Source organism: Hyaena hyaena, unplaced genomic scaffold (assembly GCF_003009895.1).
Source record: "Hyaena hyaena isolate Hyena2069 unplaced genomic scaffold, ASM300989v1 scaffold_459, whole genome shotgun sequence".
NCBI lineage: Eukaryota > Metazoa > Chordata > Mammalia > Carnivora > Hyaenidae > Hyaena > Hyaena hyaena.
In genome coordinates, this window is record NW_024081093.1 from 1,252,955 (window position 1) to 1,268,704 (window position 15,750).

The 15,750-nt window shown below is 44.1% G+C and overlaps 1 protein-coding gene across 2 annotated transcripts in view; it reads left to right on the forward strand.

Moving 5' to 3' along the window:
* The first annotated feature begins 219 nt into the window (after window positions 1–219).
* The window catches only part of SNRK (SNF related kinase), a 58,227-nt gene continuing 42,696 nt past the window's right edge, over window positions 220–15,750 (forward strand). Inside the window, exons 1-2 of one of the 2 annotated variants that reach the window (XM_039253734.1) lie at window positions 220–336; window positions 14,220–14,436. The gene's annotated coding sequence lies outside the window, so the exon portion shown is untranslated. The remainder of the gene's footprint in view (window positions 337–14,219; window positions 14,437–15,750) is intronic. The other variant, XM_039253733.1, reaches the window with a different exon arrangement.

Consider the following 15,750-nt stretch of genomic DNA (forward strand, 5'->3'; position numbering starts at 1 on the left):
CTTCCTTCACCGTACCCCCTCCTAGGGGGCCTCGCCCGCTTCCCACCGCCGGCCACAGCCCGCACTCGCAGGGGTCGAGACGCCGTCAGGACGCCCTCCAGCCGACCGCACGCCCGAGCCCGCAGGTGCTCCCGGCCCCGCCCTTCCCGCGGCCCCGCCCCGGCGCTGCGTCACAGTGACGCGCCTCCCGCGCAGGCGCAGCTCGGCCCCACCCCCCTCCCCGCGCCCGGCCGCCCGCTCGGTATTATGATTTGCGCTGGGTGCGGGGATTCGGCGGCCGGGAGGGAGTCGTTGGCGCCGCGGCCGCTGCGGACGGACGCCTGCCTGCCGGCTGAGGTAGGGACAGGCGCGGAGTGCGGTCGGGCGCGGCGGCCTGGGATCGGGATGCGGGCTGGCCTCCGCCGCCTGGTAGCCTGCGCCGTGGCCGGGCTGGACGTCCGGGCCGGGGCGCCCGCCGCAGGCGGAAAGTAAGTTGCGCGCTCCGCGCTTCCCGCGCCGGCCGCAGCGCGGGCCCGGGAGGACGCGGAGCCCCGACTGCGGCGGCCCGAGCCCGCGCGGCGGCGGCGCGGCCTGGCGGCGGGGCGGCGGCGGGCCCGGCGGGAGCCGGCACTGCGGCGGCGGCCGGCCGCGGGCTCCCGGAGGCCCTGCCCTTGCGGCCGCGGCCGGATTGCGGCACCTCGGGAGGCGCCCGCATCCCGCGCCCCGCCCCGAGCGGGGCCGAGTGCGGCGCCGCGGGGCCCCGCGCCCCGGCCGGGCTCCCCGCGCCTGGGTTCTCTCGTGGGGTGTGTGTTCTCGGAATGGGTTTCCTTTTTCAAACGAATCTGGAAATGTGGCCGCGGCAAGGGGCTTCCTTGGTAAAACTGCAGGCTTACAATAGAATGGGGATATTGTTGTCTGTAGAGAAAGGGCATCGGGGTAAGGAAGGAGCAGCAGGGCCATTCCCAGGGGAGAGCTAGCATTATTATTATTATTATTATTATTATTATTATTATTATTTTCAAATTGGGAAACCTCCGTTCTTTTCCATAGTCATCGCCTGTTGATTTCTTTCTGGACCATTTTGCAAAAACCTTCCTGCCTTTAACTTGGACTTGGGATCTAGGAAAGTGACAGTCTTTTTTCCTGGGGGGAGGGGGCACAGTGGGGGGGGCGTTCTTGGAGCTGTGCTATTCCTAACGGTTGGATCAGATACAATCAGATAGGTTCGTGGGGAGATCGGTTTCACGCACAGTATTTGGGGAGAATTTAGCAGTAGGGTTCTCTATAGAGGTTTGAGGATATAGGACCTTTCAAATTGTTAGGTTACTTTTTTCCCTTTTTTAAAATTGAGTGCGTTCTCAAAGTCTTAGGAACGGGTGGTAAAGCCGATTTAATGCGTTTCACATTTTACCAGGTTTTAAGGTGAAGCATGGTTTACAGGTGATGGAACTGCAGATGTTGAGTATCCTGCTGAATTTTCACTAAATTTCTTTCAAACATCAGACCCTTCAATTCGGGTTCCTTGTACCCGGTTGGGACATGTATCTCAAATCCCTCTAATTTACCAGAATGTGCATCAGTGTGCTTTAAAGCCAGGGGCTGTCAAGGTTTATGTAATCAATTTATTAATTTATGATCTTGTTACATTGCTTTCCAGATTTATAAAACCGTTCCCTTAAGGAAATCTGTCTTCAACGTCTGCTTAAATATTTCTCTTGGAATTGGATTCCTGAGGAGGAATGCACTGTACAAGTGGTGATTTAAGCATACTAATTAGACAAGTGTCTGTAAAAAAAAAAAAAATACGAATGGATTCTTTTACCTATTTTATTGTCCCTATTTGGAAAATAGATGACATTCCCATTTTACAGAACTAGAAATGAAATTACGTGACATTCCCAAGGTCACATATTGAAGCAGTGTAGGAACTGAAAAATTAAGTGCACGGTGCTAACTTTCCTTACATCTTCAGGGTTTTCTGGGCACGGAGCTTTGAGTGTCACCTTTCTCTTTTCTAAATCTGCAGTTTTTATTTTATGCACAGAAATGGCTCTCACCCTATTAGTTTTTCACTATTAAGAGTATATTTTTCAGTATCACTGCAGTAAGATCCATTAGTGTAAAACATACAAGAACTCCGAAGTTATCCTAATTTTTCTTTTTCTAGAACAGAAGTACACACTGAACTTTATAGTCAAACTTAATCCCATAATCCTACAATGAAGGCTTTTTTATGTCCTTAATAAAGTTGAAGGGCTTTCATGATATTTTTACTGGTCATAGAAAATACTCTTCATCTAAGACTGTGGGTGTTTTTGTCATATAGAAAGTGAAACTAAATGGAAAAGAAGTTACTTGTTTTTGGAGATAATTAAACAGCCATGGTTCTAAGTATTGGTATGAATAAGGCGTGATGTGTTCCCTGTAGCAGCTTGTCTGGGCCTAAGAGCTCAGTACGCTACCCAGGAGGGAAGGGGCACAAGTGAGCTTTCCATATGATCAGAATTTTAGGGATTAAAAGCATAGATGAAGGACTCGACCTATTTGAACTGCATGCACGCTGTTTGCTTAACAATTGGAAGACAGTTTTTAACCAAGATGCTTTTCTAATAAAACTATTATTCATAACTTAGGTACGTGTGTGTGTGTGCGCGCGCGCAGGTAAATTCTTAGAGCAACTTAGGTGGAAAAGTTACTTGAGTGGATTCTAGCAGTTTTGAAGATCAACTTAATATGATCATATATTCATGGCACCTTTGTATGTCTATTTTTGCGGGCCTGGGTTCAGGGTAGCAATATAAAGTGGAATAAAAACCAGTTCCTGCCTTCAGGAGCTTGCAGGCTATTGGGACCTCCGAAGTAAACAGTAACAAGAAGATCCAGTGAATGCTGTGCTCAGGCCGAGGCAAAACTCTGTAGAAGCACAACGATGGGAACAAGGAGCAATCCGACTTGGGAATGCTCCACGGAGGAGGTGACGTTGGACTGGTCTTGAGGGCCAGGTAGAGATCCCAGGTAGAAAAAACGGGTAAAGCGCTCAGAGGATTCAGGGAGGATGGAAAGATAAGGTTAAGTGGTGGAGGAAGAACTTAGATCTAAATGGGTGAAAAGAAGTGGAGGTAAAGACAGTTCTTTTTTTTTTTAAAAGAGTATGAAAAGGAAGGGAGAAGAACAGGGCAGGGGTTTTGAGCATGGAGAGGGCAGTGCTTTTGGTCTTTTGTTGTTGTTTGCAAAGAGCCCGTGTAAAATCTCTCGGATTTTATAGCCTCACGAGATTTTGGCCGTGTGTTTGCTCTGGATGGTCTGGAGCTACATTGTTCGCGCTGGATTGTTTCCTCATCTGTTTTTCTGCAAGTCCGCCCTGGGATGCCGCCTGACATCCCAGGGGGATCCCTTCCTTGACGGTGGTAGGGAGGAGCCTGTCTGGGAGATTCCTGCTGTCCCTTCCCCGAACGCTCATTTCTTATTTCTCGGCTGCTTCCGGAGCCTCCTGAGAGTCTGCTTTGGCACCTCCAGCATTTGGCTTCTGCTCAGGTAGGCTCTTCCATGACAAACCAGGCTTCTTTCTCTCTCCTTCCTTGTATTGGGAAAGTGCTGCCGGGAGGCTGTTCAGCAGTTAGTTCAGAGTCCATCACAGACCCTGTTCTGCGATGCTTTAAGTTCTGCAGTGTCTCTGGTTCAAAGCAGGATTGGGTCTAAATACATATCCCCCCCACCCCCACCTCCCGCCGTGTACTGGCTTGGAAATGTCATGGAGGTTATGAAGTCTGTGCTCCAGAAACGTGGGTTATGGGTCATAGAAATGGTCAGATCATAGCCTCCCTGGGCCTCAGTTTCTCATTGTCCATATGCAGGTAAAGTTTTTCTCAAACTGAAAAGACTCAGCTTCCGGAAGGCAGAGACCACTTCTTTGATTTCAGCATCCCCAGACCAAAGTACTGCCTCATGCACAGTCGGTGTACACAAGTGGTGTCATGATGAAGAAACTTCAGAAATCGAAACTTTACTTTGTTGATTTTATCAGTTAGTTCATTGAGAGCCATTTTAATACAGCTGGGCTAAATTTAAATTGTTTTTCAGTCATAGCATTTTGGAACTGGAAGCAGGTCTTTCCCTTGGCACTGGCATGCAGCACATGCTCAGGAAATGCTCCTGTTCTGTGTATTTCCCATCTGAGTGAAGGGCGCCACTGTTGCCACCACTCTCCGCTTGAGTCATTCTGGATTTCCCTCTCTGCTTTGCCTTCCCCCCACCCCCCATGCCCTGAGTTCTTGGATTCTGCTTCCTGAATGTGTCTCCTCCATCGCATGCTCGTCGTCACTGCCCACATACTGGTGGCCTTCGTGTTTAGGTCTTTGAGCGATCATTTACCTGGAGACATTTTCAGTCGTCCCCAGCCGTAGTCTGGCCCTTGCTCTGCTGCCGGAGTGGTTTGCGTAACTGCCGTCTCTGATTGCCATTCCCCTGCTCAGGATTCCTCTTTGGCTTCTTAGTGCCAGCTTTCATGTGTTCATTTAGTAGGATGTATCTGTGTCTTTTGAGTAGATGCTATACTGGCCAAGCCCTGGAATAGAGAGCAGAATAAAATGGACGTGGGCCTTACACGGACTGAAGCTGTCATTTAGTTGAAGTGGGGACACAGATTGTTACTCTCATAATCACCCAAGGAATTATATAACCGCAGTTGAGATAAGGGCCCTGATGGGAAAGGAATGGCACGGGAGCTGGTGTGCAGGGGTGTGGGGAGGGGAAGGACACACTCAGGAGGGTTGACCTTTCAGCGGGGCCCTGAAGCACGGTAAGAGCTCACCAGACTTAAGGAACCGCAGGTGATTTGCATGGAATGCAAGGCTTTGGGTGCCTGGCCCCCGCCTACCTGACTGACCTCATCGCCTGTGCTCCGCGTGTATTATTGCCCCGGTCACAGCAAGCTCCCTCAGGTTTCTCTTCTGAAAGGCCTCTTCCCGTCAGTCATCACTTTCAGTTCTTCGCTCAAACGAGGAAATGAGTTTCCCTGAGATGCCTCCTGAGTGAACTCTCCAAGGTAGCTTTTGGGGAGAGAACACCTCTTCTGGTGTATCCGTGCCTGTAAGAGACTGTACAGCCCTAGTGGTGGCGGTCTTCCTGGTGTGGGCAGTAGCGGCGTTCAGGGGCAACTCGGTGGGCCTGTTAGGGGGTTGGGGGCTAAGTGTATAACCCCTCTCAATGTCAGACTCTCCTGGGAGGAAGGCCAGTTCTGGAAAGTTGGGGGAAAGACAGTGGGTGATTTGGTCTTACTCACATCCTGCTCATATGTATTATCCCACGTAGCCTTCCTAATAGCTGTGCACGGTGGCGATTACCTTTGTTTTATAGATTGAGACGTGCCTGTTCGTAGAAGCTGAGTAACTTCCTGGGCCCCAGGTCCGGTGGTGCTCTCTGTGTTGCGCAGTGACGCTGCTGCTCTTGCCTGCCCAGTCAATGAAGTGTGATCGTTTCTAAAGCGCACCTCTCTGGTGAGGATAATAAGAAAGGTTGACCAGGGGCACCTGGGTGGTTCGGTCAGTTAAGCGTCCGACTTCAGCTCAGGTCACGTGGCCATGAGTTCGAGCCCCATGTTGGGCTCTGGGCTGACAGCTCAGAGCCTGGAGCCTGCTTCGGATTCCGTGTCTCCCTCTCTCTCTCTGCCCCTCCCCTGCTCATGCTCTGTCTCTCTCCTTGATAAAAAAAATAGTAAACTAAAAAAAAAAAGAAAGAAAGGTGGCCCATGTGGTAGTTTGAAATGCTGAAACTTAGGACGCCCTCCCAGCCCCTCTCTGATGGCCCCTCCCCCTCGGTGTACAGGCCTCTCAGGCCATTATATTATCTTTATATTGCATAGCTAGGGGGAAATGTTTGAATAATAAATTAAACTGGATTTACTACATACTCAACCATGTTGGTTTTTCTTTATTAAAGAAATTATGTTTTAGATAATGTAGGTTTACTCTTGCAGTATAACTTAACTTAGATAAAGTTCATTTCAGATTTGGGACAACATGCTAACGAATATTCATGGAGAGCTTATGAAGCCAGAGCGTGCTGTATTCATGGGTCTCTTTTTAGAATAGTCCTAATACTCTATAACCTTTTATTTAACAGTGGACAAAAGCAGAGCGATTGAATCTAAAGTTTGGCTTTCTGTTTTACCTCATTTCCTACAAGCGAAACAGTTCTCTCTCTATTGGTGTAAAGTATTGTGTGTACGTACTGAAGGGCATGTGGAGTGAGAATATTCATTCAGCCTCCGTTTCAGGGCTTGATTGTGTCCTTTGCTCTCCTGTTTTATGGCTATCCGCTAATCCTCTTGCGAAGGAAAATGCTTTTTCTGAAACAAATGGAGAGCATGTAATTTGCAAAGTATATTAAAATTGCATTTGGGAAAGGATACAGTTTTTAAGCAGAAAATAGAACCTCCCTAAATTCATCTGAATTACTTGTTTCGTGTTGGCTGTTCTGTGCCTCTGGCTGTTCTTGGCATCACAAAATTGTGTGTAAACTCTAAGGTGAAGTTCTTTTTAAGGCGCCATTCCATTTTTACACCATCAGTAAATATCTCTGTCTTTTGAATAGTTATTTGCCTGTAACTTCATTTCTTAAACAGAAGCTTCAAAAAGTCTTTAATGGAATCGTTTGTTAGTAATGTTTATTACGTAATTCTTTGGTGCTGCTAGGGAATTTCCTCCATTTAATTGATTACTGGGCTAGGTAAGTAGCTTAGCATATCAGAATTAGAGGAACACGAGAAATTGCAAAACAGTTTTTTAAAATTTTTAACTGTTTTTAATATTTTATTTTTGAGAGAGAAAGTGCGCACACATGTCCACGCACGAGTGGGGGAGGGACAGAAAGAGAGAGGGAGAGAGAGGGGGAGGGGGAGAGAGAGAGACAGACAGACAGAAGATCCCAAGCAGGCTCTGTGCTGACAGCAGAGAGCTAGATGCGGGGCTCGAACTCACCAACCCCGAGATCATGACCTGAGCCAAAGTTGGAAACTCAACCAACTGAGCCACCCCACCACCCCAAAATAGACTTATTTCAGTGCTGTTGTTTTCCCTAGGAATTAGAAAGTCCTAGGTAAAAGGAAAGTAGTGTCTTGTTGGAGGAAAAATTGGAGGACCCTGGAGTCTTTCCTGGGTGTAGGGCTGGGGCAAGGGAGTCCTTTTCTTCTTTGGTCCTGCTTTCTCATCTGTAAAAATGGGTATGATGGTTCTGTTACATTGCTGATTCTGAGGAATAAGTGATGAAACAGATTGTAGAGTCCAGAGTACCTACATAGATTCCCAGAAATTACATTGTTTACCCTTTTTGAGACCTGCGTTAACAGAAAACTGGAATTTTAAAACGAGCAGTTGTGGCAGTAAAAGACATTTTTAAAATTTGAAATGAGACCAGGTCAGCTGTGGCTTTGTTATGGGACTGGACTCCTGTCTATAGAAACCTTTTTAGGCTAGTGATAGATTTTTAGGAAAGTAGTATGGGTGATAATGAGAGAGATCTAATCTAAGTCCAAACAAAAATTGGTGTTTTATGGAACTTTACAGTGGACCTTGAACTTTGAAAATTGGTTTAAATCCTCTGATGACCTCATTTGTATGTTGCTTTCGTGTTACTGTCCGGGGTTTTACTCTTCTGTGGAGACCTCTTACCAGCTCTATGATGAGAAGCTGCTTCTGTGCATTTTTAACTCTTTAATGACACCTTAATTGAACTTAAGTATAATTCATAAATATATGGTGAATTATTGAGTATGGCAAGTTTTCCAGTGGTGAGCTATTGGGTATTTTTCAGGAGTAGCCTTCTTAACCCATCTCACGTCTACCCCACCTCACGTCTACCCCAAATCATGACGTCATCGAAGCTGAGACTCCTTCCCGAAGCCAGCCGCACGCACGCTCCGCTGTCTGTTTCCCCTGCTTTTGAGAGTGATGTCGCCCTGCTGCCTCTTGAAGGATATGCTCTGGTCTGTGGGCTGCCCTGTCTTTGGGACCCTCCCTCCGTAGTGTCCCGCGCTTGTCCTTTGGCACACCTTCCCCAGGCTAACCTGTATAATTATTGATCTTTTTATGTGTAGATAACTGATTTGGAAGGTTGTAGAGGCTAGAGCTGTGTTATGTCCTACACGATTAGGACTCAAATATTTGCTAATGAAAACAGGCTCAGTGGTTCCTGGTCCTCCTCAGCCTGAAGGGATTGCATACCTTGTCCCACAAGGGAAGCAAAATATTTCCTCGAATAGGTCTTGTTTATTAAGATGACGTAAATAGGTTTTAGACCATATATTTTTAGGGAAATTAGTCTTTTCATAGATCTATAATAATAATTGGGTGATTATGTACAAAATAGTCAAAATTTAAAAGAAATTTTTGTTTATTTTTTATTTTTGAGAGAGACAGAGAGAGGGAGACCGAGTGTAAGCAGGGGGAGGGGCAGAGAAAGGGAGGCACAGAATTTGAAGCTGTCAGCACAGAGCCCAGTGCAGGGCTCAAACCTATGAACTGTGAGCTGAAGTTGGACGCTCAACCAACTGAGCCACCCAGGCGTACCCCAAAAAATCAAAACGTTAATAACCTCTGTCTTCTTTAGATTATAAAAGGAGCACACACTCACTGCCAAAAATTTGAAAAGAACAGGAAAACGTAAAGAGAAAAAAATTCCGTAATCTTACCATCTTAACATTTTGGTATTTTTAAGATATATATGCAGGCAGATTATACACTTAAAAAAATTGAGATCATATGCCATGAAATTTGGCATATGAAGTTTTTTACTTAACATTTTATTGTGAGAATTTCCCATGAATTTAAGTAGCCTGAAAATATGACTGCCTAGTGTTAATGTTAGGTATACTGTGATTTATTCAATTGTTTTCTTATTGTATACCTTTAGATTATTTAATTTTTTTGTGTACATAAATATCATTGAACATTGTTAACTGTAAAAATTTTCAACATCTTCATTCCTTTAAGACATAAATCTTGTGAGATTATCAAATTGAGGATATTAATTATTTTAAGGCTCTTGATGTATGTATTACCACATTGCTTTTCAGAAATCAGATTGGGGCGCCTGGGTGGCTCATACGGCTAAGCATCCAACTTCGGCTCAGGTCATGATCTCACGGTTCGTGGGTTTGAGCCCCGCATCGGGCTCTGGGCTGACAGCTCAGAGTCTGGAACCTGCTTCGGATTCTGTGTCTCCCTCTCCTACTCAAGCTGTCTCTCTCTCTCAGAAGTAAATAAAACATTAAAAAAAGTAAAAAAAAAAGAAATCAGATAATTTGCAGACTTAACAATGTAAAAGAATCTCAGATGGTTCAGTCTTGTAACAAGTGACAGTAAGTGAAATGCTAGATACCAATAGTTTTGTTTATAGAATAGTTTACTTTTTTTCTGTTTCAGTATTCTTTTCTGACCATTTTTTTAAAATGAACATCTTCATCATATCAGCAAGGAAAGAAGAAGATGACAAAACTTTGACAGCATTAATACAGGTTTGGAAGAGAGATTTAGATTATCATGTTTTTAAATTCTCCAAACTTCCAACTTGCATTGTTTTCCTGGCAACAAGGAGTAATTGTGAGTGTTGGCTTTATTTATTTTGGAGTAACTTCTACATACCAGCTTTTGCTTAAGTCACCATTTGTTATGTGAGCACTTTTATACCAGGCTGTCGCCAGAAGTGGTGACACACTTAGCATTTTTCATCATTTTAACAAGAGGCAGATTCTGTGTAGGAATTTGGAACTTACTGTCAGCCCTGCTGGTCCAGGCTTTGTGGCTTGAATGTTAACCCCTTTCTCTTTACAAATAATTAGTACTATTCTACATCGGTGAATAAATTGCCTGACTACTGGATACATTAAAATTCCTTGGGGCGCCCGGGTGGCTCAGTCACTTGGGTGTCCGACTTCGGCTCAGGTCATGATCTTGCAGTTCGTGGGCTCGGGCCCCGTGTCGGGCTCTGTGCTGACAGCTCAGAGCCTGGAGCCTGCTTCAGATTCTGTGTCTCCCTCTCTCTCTCTCTGCCCCTCCCCTGCTCATGTGTGCGCACTCACTCCTTTTCTATCTCAAAAATAAATAAATGTAAAAAAAAAAAAAAAGAAAAAATTCCTTGATATATCCTGGGCCGTTGCTTGTTTCACTTAGAGAAAGTACAGTTACGTCAGCCAGTGCTTCATGAGATCGATCTGCACTGGTGACCCCATCACTGCCTGAGAGCAGAGCGGTCCTTTGAGCCTTCCCCTCCTCGTCGCCTCAGTTGCCCCAGAGGTGTCCATTAAAAGTGACCACTTGGAAGAAAACTTGCAGAATAGTAGGCAGTTACCGTCCCTTGGAAAATACTTTCCTAGACATTTGGAGGTATAATATTGCCCATTTGGACATTTCTCATAATAAACAATTTAACCTTTGAATTTGCAGTTCTATCTTGGGTCCATCCAGTGAGGGCAGACTGATAACCACATAATGCTACATGGTAACCACGTGGCAGGATCAAGCCGACCCATGAAAAACTCTGGGTCCTTCCATAACTAAGGACCTCTTGACCTATTTGTGGTTTCTTCATCTTTGATTTATGGCTTATATTGGTAACTCCCAGGAGGAGGAGCGCTATTTTAGAAATGTGGACTCCAGTTGATTTTGGATAAAGGGAACAGCAGTGGCAACTGCATGTAGAGTTGTGTTTACTTTGCTTGACCTGGAGGTTATGGATATTCCCAGAGGATTTAGTCCACTGTCTTCTTTTCAGTCTATAGCATCTTTGTTACCGGTGTCTTTGAAATTGTAGCAATAAGATCAGAGTGGTAATATTCATTGAGAGTTGGTTTTCCACTTACGTTAGTTTTTCTATAAGCATACCGGTTAGCCTAGTATTTTCTAGGAGTAAAAATTATAGTTTTCATTTTTGGTATTTGTAAAAGACACCAGATGATTCTCGTATGTAACAAGCTTAAATGCAGTTTTAGCGTGGCTTTGCAAAACTCCTTTCAGTTATCTGTATTAGAGGGAGAACATTGGCATGGATTTTTTTTTTTTAAACATTTAATTTGGGAGGTTTTTGTATATTTAAATACTGGTGGTCTGATTTTAGGGGGAAATTTATAATATCCCAAATAAAACGTGGAGAGGCAGGAGGAGCCTGATTTATGCACGTGGCCCTTTTTGTTCCGCTCTGTACTTGGGCCAGGAATGGCCACGCAGAGCCACCTCGCTCCATGTGTTTCGTCCTCAGCCCTCCTGCGGAGAGGCGGGAGTAGCGTACCTGTGTATCTCTTTGATGCACACACCACACTGTATGGGATGCTGTCCGTGCAAATCTACGATCTAAAAGTGAATGTTGACCAGAACGACAGGGTGAATTCCAGACTGACGGCAGGTTTAACAGAGGCTTGTTCTGCCACTGCTTTCAGCAGTTTGCGCAATGTGTGCCGGGCCACCCACACTTCCTTCCTCTTCTCCAGCCACACCCTCACACTTGGGTTTGCTTCTCTCTTTAGCTGGGAGAGCATCAGTCTATTCTTGCAACATGCACTGGTAGTTGTTTCTCAAACATGAATTTCCATATTATAAACACTCGTTGACTAGTTGGCCTGTTTCATTTATTTAGATCCAGCCCAGTCATATGCATGTGTAAGCATATGCTAAGTAACACTGAGGCTCTAGAATGGCCTCACTTAGTGGTTTTGCCATTTAAAAGATGCCATCTTTGTTACGTAGTCATTAAAAATATTGATTTAGAAGAATTCAGTGCACGGGAAAATATTCGTTATATAAAGTAGAGGAAAAAGTTACCAGACTTTGTATATACTATCTTAGCTTTGTGAGAAGCATAGGTATAAAGAATATATACTCAAAGCTGAAGAGAGGTCATCCTGGATGAAAGTGTAAGGTGAATGGGGCACGTTGGTTAATCATCCACCTCTTGGTTTTGGCTCAGGTCATGCATGACCTCACAGTGAGTTCAAGCCCCGTGTTGGGCTCTGTGCTGGCAGCACGGAGACTGCTTGGGATTCTCTTTCTCCCTCCCTCTATGCCCCTCCCCGGTGCACACACGCTCGCTGGCTCTCTCAAGATAAATAAACTTAAAAAAATTAAATAAAAAAAAGAAAGTATAAGGTGATTTGTTTCCTCCTGTAATGTGCTTTTCTGCATTTTCCAAATTTTCTAAAGTGAATTTGTATCAACTTGTAGAGAGAAATCCTTTTAAAATGGTTGTAAACCTCTCTCTCTCTGTGTCTCTGTCTGTATTACTCCATTTTATTAAAGAAATTTGTTCCTTGGCATAAATTATACTTAGAAAATAATGTGGACGAGTGTACCAAACTGCTAACAGAGATTGTCACAGAGAGTGGAATAATGGATGGTTTGTCAAAAAAAAAATGGTCTCTTTGCCAATTTATATGTTCTAATTATATTTTTGCCTATATTGCATAGATATTTCTCTCATAACTTCATAATTGAAGCAAAATACCAAAAGGAAAGCGATAGGTCAAGTGAACAAAGCAGGCTACAAGATCTAAAGTTAGGTGTAGAATGATCACACCTTCGTAAAACAAAAGAAAGAACAAACTATAAATGTTTGCAGGAAGATTGCCAAACTATTAATAGTGCTGGTCTTCAGTGGTAGGACTATGGATGCCTTTTTATTCTTTCTACTTGTGAGTATATTTTCCAGGTTCTCTGTAAGAATATATTACTTTTGGGGAAAAAAATGTAAAGGAGCATTTAGTTCTTTTTGAAAGGGTAGACTTGAAAGAAAGTCCTCTTGATATTTTAAAAGCAAATACTTAGATTTTGTGGGATTTTTTTGTGAAAAATTATCAGACTTTGATGCCCAACTAGAGATATTATTTTCCTCATATTACAGTCTTACATCCATCATATTCAATTTCATGCATTTTAAGAAGTTGAACAGCTCAGTAAGTTCATTCTCTCGGGGTACGGGGGGTGTTGTAAAGGAATTTCTGCTCGGAGAAAGGGCAATACCGTTGTTGTAACAATGGTGATGGTAGCTCGTGTTTACCACTTACACTGTGCCAGGCCTAATTCTGAGCCTTTTTCCTGTACTGACCCCCTTAATTCTCCCCACAGCCTATAAAGTTGTGCTTTTCCTGTTAACATTTTCTAGTGAGGAAACTGATCATACAGAGACGTCAGGTGTTGTTTAGGTCTCGTGGCTAGTGACATGTGAGGTGGGTTTCAGATGCAGTCCTTGGCGCTCAGGACCAGTGCTCGGCCGCACTGGACCCCCACACTGGCCTCTGCCTAGAGACTGGATGCAGCAGGGGCTGGTGGAAAGAGAAGCAAGCAAGGGTAATGGCAGGAGCTCCCGAATCCTCCTCGGGGCTGCAGGAACAGGTGAGCATTCAAGGCTTTACCTGTCTCTAGACGTGGCCCTGCTCGTGAGCCTAATGATTACCTGGATGCTCACCTGTAGTGCGTTGTGTACGTTGCCTTGGCCTGGTGTGAATGTTTAGGCCTTTCCGTATTTGCGGGATATTCCGGTGTTGTGGGGAGTACGGTACAGCACTGCAGCCAGAACTGTCATTTGTGCCACAGACTTAGGTCTCAGCGATCTGGTCACTTTCTCCATGTTCACAGTGATAGTTTCCTTTTTCCTAACGAATGGGAAGCCTCTGTGTGAAGGTGTTTTGTGTGCTCCCAGATGCTGGCATTATAATTGATTTCCGCCGGCCTGCTAGAAGGTCGTGTGCCGGGAAGGTTGCGCTCTTTGGCTGTTGGAGTGTTTCTTGACCCGGCATGGGCTCCTGCGGGTGAGCCGGGCCCGGGAACCAGGCAGGGCAGGATTGGAGCTGTCTACGCTGCTGCTGCTGCTGCGGCCAGTTGGGCCTCAGGGCACCCTGCTTGCAGGCTCTTGGTTTCGATTCAGAGAGACGTGGATTTGGTGCCTGTTACCCAGGAAGCACTTGGAAAATGGCGACTTCACTGTTGTTGATTATTATTATTTCCTCCTCCTAGTAGAGTCTGTCTGACGTGGCTGCCGGGAACGATCTCTGTTTATCTGTTCCTGTTAAATTGCTGTGTACTCAAGATTCTTTGAATGGGTTGTAATTCATAGAGGGGAGAAAGATACTGGGTCCCTAAAGAAAATTTGCCATTTTTATGTTTGTCTGGATCCAGCCTTCGGATGTATATTTTGACTCTAAGCAAAGTTAACACAAACAGAACTAAACTAAAATCTCCTTCTGTATTTTCTTTTAGGAGAAAGAAGCAACTAACAAAACACAGTGGTAACAAGGATTATGCAGAATGCGGTTTGCAGGGTATGTCCTGGAGCCACCACAGTCACCTGCGCTCTGTATAAGCCACATCTTAACACTCGGCACTGTGTTCAGAATGACTTCGGGGCACTGCAGGATCCTCAGAGATCACAGGACAGTTTAGTTACTTCCTGTGCGAACACAAAGCGTACTTGATGGTAGGGTCGCACAGTGCGCTAGTGCTTAAAAAGGCGATGAGTAACCAGGATATTTTTCCTTCCAACCTCCAGTTAATCATCATGTCCTGTTTTTAGGTATACCGCTGTGGTTTCCGAGACCCTAGAGCGGGGTGGGTGTACGGAACAAAGTACAGAGAGAGTAAATTCCTTGATAGTGACAGTGATTATTTTACTATCAGATAGCCTCATCGTGAAGAGACCCTGTTAGATTCTTTCCCATGAACTTGCTAGTAGATTAAAAACTATTTTCATTATACCCTTTTGCTGGCCCAGTTCTGGGAAGAGAAACACCAACATGTTAAATTGTTGATTGTTTCTGGGTGTCAGAGACCCTGGAAAAATACCTTTTTTCCTTATTTATATACACATTTATTACTTTTGTAATAAGACAGCGTTATTGGCCTAGTTAATTTAAATTTAATTTAAATTCAGATTTATTTCTAAAATTTGATTTATATGCCATTTAACAAGAATACAGTCTAAACTAAAGTGATGTGAAAAACAAATCTTGTATCACTTGGGGGCAGCCTAAAGTTGTTCTGGAAGCTTAAGTTGCATTTGCAAGCTTGTAACTTAATAGACTCTGGTCGAATTTTAAGAATAATTACTGCTCTTATAATTAATCAAAATTAAAGATATAAAGATAGTTTTCTGCCCCCTGGAGTTAGCTTAGAGTTGCTATTTTTGAAAATTAAGTATGCCTGAATTAAACTTTCTTTTGGGGAACTACTGTCCAAATAAAGCGACATCTTTCCACTTGGATTTTCTTGTTAATCTTATCATTGAAATTATTAGCTCTTGTGACAAGATAATACACAGTATAGAAGAAATTTCCTTTTTCTCTAACATCTGTATGTAGTACTATTGGTTTCTTATTTTGAAAATCTTTGTAGCAACAGGATTAATAATTTAGTTTGCAAGAGCAGTGTAGCATAGTGGTTAAAAGCACAGATTTTGATGCCAGGTAGCCCTGGGTTTGAATCTTAGTCTTTTACATACTGGCCTGATAGCCTCTGCCAGTGACTTTCCGTGAATGGGGCTAATACTCCCTATCTCCTAGGGCAGCTGTAAGGATTAAATGAAGATGATATAAAGAATTTGGTATATGAGTGAGATTTTATTCAGTGAATGGTAACTGAAGTGTATTATTATGGTAATTACTAAAATATAAACTTATTAATAAATGTACTAACAGTGGCTTTTTAAGCTAATATATTTCTATATATTTGGGGGTGGCCTCAGATGGGTGTTTCAGATCATTTCAGTTTGCGTGTGAGAATGACTTTATGCCTC